This window comes from Meriones unguiculatus, chromosome 18 (genome assembly GCF_030254825.1).
Source record: "Meriones unguiculatus strain TT.TT164.6M chromosome 18, Bangor_MerUng_6.1, whole genome shotgun sequence".
Classification (NCBI taxonomy): Eukaryota; Metazoa; Chordata; class Mammalia; order Rodentia; family Muridae; genus Meriones; species Meriones unguiculatus.
The window spans coordinates 4,097,998-4,101,744 of NC_083365.1; the positions used below are offsets into that span (position 1 = coordinate 4,097,998).

At 38.3% G+C, this 3,747-nt stretch overlaps 1 pseudogene; it reads left to right on the top strand.

Annotated features, from left to right (window-relative positions):
- The first annotated feature begins 2,247 nt into the window (after positions 1-2,247).
- On the top strand, positions 2,248-3,126 carry LOC110544217 (olfactory receptor 5J3-like; annotated as a pseudogene).
- The last annotated feature ends 621 nt before the right edge of the window (positions 3,127-3,747 follow it).

The window sequence follows — 3,747 nt, forward strand, 5'->3', positions numbered from 1 at the left end:
TGAATGGGACCTCATGAAATTTAAAAGCTTCTGTAAAGCAAAGGACACCATCATCAAAACAAAACGACTGCCTACAGATTGGGAAGGAATCTTCACCAACCCTTTATCTGACAGAGGACTAATATCCAGTATATATAAAGAACTACAGAAGCTGAAAAGCAGCAAACCAAATAATCCACTTAAAAAATGGGGAACAGAGCTAAACAGAGAATTCTCTGTAGAAGAATATAGAATGGCAGAGAAGCACTTAAAAAAATGCTCAACCTCATTAACCATTAGGGAAATGCAAATCAAAACAACCCTGAGATTTCACCTTACACCCATGAGAATGGCCAAGATCAAAAACTCAAGTGACAACACATGCTGGAGAGGTTGTGGAGAAAGGGGAACCCTTCTCCACTGCTGGAGGGAATGTAAACTTGTACAATAAATCTGGCGCTTTCTCAGACAACTAGGAATAGTGCTTCCTCAAGATCCAGCCATACCACTCCTAGGCATATACCCAAAGGAGGCTCAAGTACACAAAAAGGACATTTGCTCAACCATGTTTATAGCAGCTTTATTTGTAATAGCCAGAAGCTGGAAACAGCTCAGATGCCCCTCAACTGAAGAATGGCTGCAGAAATTGTAGTACATCTACACAATGGAGAATTGCTCTGCAATGAAAAATAAAGAAATCATGAAATTTTCAGGTAAATGGAAAAGATCATCCTGAGTGAGCTGTCCCAGAAGCAGAAAGACACACATGGTATATACTCACTCATATAGACATATAACATGGGATAAACCCACTAAAATCTGTCCATCTAAAGAAACCAAGCAAGAGAGAGGACCCTAACTAAAACGCTCAATCCCCATCCTAAAAGGCAAAGAAGATGGACATCAGAAGAAGAAAACAGGAACCTGCAACAGAGGGCCTCTGGAAGGCTCTACCCTGGAGACTATCAAAGCAGACGCTGAGACTTATGGCCAACTGTTGAGCAACGTGCAGGGAAGTGGGAAATATGTACAAACTGGGAAATAGTAAGATCTGGAGAGGACAGGAACTCCACAAGAAGAGCAATGGAACCAGAAAATTTGAACACAGGAGTCTTCCCAGAGACTCATACTCCAACCAAGTACCATGCATGGAGATAACCTAGAACTCCTGCACAGATGTAGTCCATGGCAGTTTAGTGTCCAAGTGGGTTACATAGTAATGGGAAGAGGAACTGCCTCTGACATAATCTGTTTGGCTTGCTCTTTGATCACCTCCCCCTGAGGGGATAGCAGCCTTACCAGGCCACATAAGATAACAATTAGCCATTCCTGATGTGATCTGATAGACTAAGATCAGAAGGAAGGAGAGGAGGACCTACTCTATCAGTGGACTTGAGGAGGGGCATGTGTGAAGAAGGGGGAGGAAGGATGTGACCGGGAGGGGAGGAGGGAGGGCCTTATGGTGGGATACAAAGTGAATAAATTTTAATTAATAAAAATAAATAAATTTAATTATAAAAAACACAAAAAAGATAAAAACATTGATATATATAGATCAATGTTTAAATATATAAATATATATTTATATATATCAATGATATATATCAATGTTTTTATCATATATATATTATATATATATATATGTATGTATGTATTGTCTTGGCTCAAGTTCTATCTATAGGATGGCATTGATCAAATGCATCAGAGATTCAGCCAGAAGGTGAGGAAATATTTAAGGTAGTGTATTTGGAAAGGCAGGTTTGGGGAACGGTATTGAAATCAGTTAGGTTTAGGTTGTTTAGGTTAACTGAAAGTGAAATGCTTTGCAATGGTTATTCATGGGATGTTGGAACTTCCTTTGTCTCGATAGTAGAGCAAGCTAATGTTATACCCTAGCAGATGAATTTTACATACTAGAGAGTGAGACAGAGTTTGTGTACCTCCCTCTAAATTTAGATCTCAGTTCTACCAACTAAGAGTTTTGTGGCATTACAAAACTTTACTTATACTTTCCTATTCTGAGGTAATTGAAAACAGGGAGTAAACTAATGAAAAGTTGCAATCATTTGAGTCTCAGTGTATAGATTTTGTAGCATGCATATGGGCTACTGCTGAGTTTGTTCCTTTTCTTCATCTATCACAGAGTAACCCCTCAGTGTCTCACACCATGATGACTATCAGAACTTGGAGGAAATCCTTCTTTTTATTTACTTTTTTATTTAAATCTCATGATAATATTTGCAACAAGGAATTGCAGACTATTGAACCATGGCTGTTTGGAATCACACAGATGTGAAAGAATTCATACTGGCAGGATTAACTGGAAACCCTAATTGACAGCTACCTCTCTTCTTCATTTTCAGCCTAATTTATTTCATCATCCTTGTGGGTAATTGGGGGATGATTATCTTGATTTGGTTGAACACCCAACTTCATACACCAATGTACTTCTTCCTTAGTAACCTCCTCTTTCTGTGATATCTGCTACTCTACTGTCATTGCTCCTAAGATGTTCATCAACTATCTTGCAGAACGCAAGTCTAGTTCATTCTTTGGCTGTGTTCTGCAGAGTTTCTTTTTTGCAATGTACATAACTACAGAAGGCATCCTCCTCTCTATGATGGCTTATGATCACTATGTGGCTATTGCAAACCCCTTAAAGTATACAGTTATTATGACCCACAGCCTCTGCACTCAGATGGCTTTTGCATGTTACATGGGTGGCCTCATGAACTCCCTGACTCACACAATAGACTGGACTTCTGTGGTCCAAACATTGTGAATCATTTCTTCTGTGACATTCCTCCTCTTCTGAAGCTTTCATGCTCTGATGCACACATCAATGAGATGCTGCTTTTGGTCTTGTCTGGAGTGATTGCTATTTGCACTTTTACCATCATTATGGTGTCCTATATCCACATTATCATTGCCATCCTGAGAATCCGTTCAGCCAAGGGAAGGTGTAAAGCCTTCTCCACTTGTGCCTCTCACCTGACAGCTCAGTACTCCATGGAACAGGAAAAGCTCTCTGCTGTGTTTTACACCTTGGTCATCCCCATGCTGAACCCTGTGGTTTACAGCCTGAGGAACAAGGATGTGAAGGAAGCAGCCAAGCGGTCAATTTATAGGGAGACGAGAATCTCCTGAATCGGTCCTTTTTCTGGCTTTGAAAACTTGGTATGAATCTTTAAACTGTCATAGTAAAATGTATTAAAAATTTATAATAGTATGATAGAATTTTAGATCAGCAATATTTTAATAATTTTTATTTATCAAATACTATATTTCTCAGAAGAAACTTAGAATGTCCTTTATGGTATGACTTTTATGGATTTTTTCACATGCCTCTACAAGGTCTCCATAAAAGTAGAAATGATTATCTCCAATTTTGTATATAATTTTAACAGTATGATAAGTGTCTGAAGGAAAAAAATGTATCTCAAGACCTAAAAATTTACATAATCTAACTTTCATGAAATACTTGTTTTGTTACAGCTGCTGTGACATAGAAACATGACACAGGATTTGGAACTAAAATTATTAGATGAGTACGTAAGAAAGAAACCTCTTTTGCATAATAGAATTTAAAGATTTGCTCTTAAATGGGGCTCTTATGTAAAACTGAACTAATGGCAGACACTGCCTATTTGGGTAACAACCTGAGACTAGATGGGCCATGGGCCTAGTGTAAAACTGGGTAGGACTGGTCCAATAAAAGAATGTTGTAAAAAAAATGCCTCTCAATGACATTATGATACACTTATACAT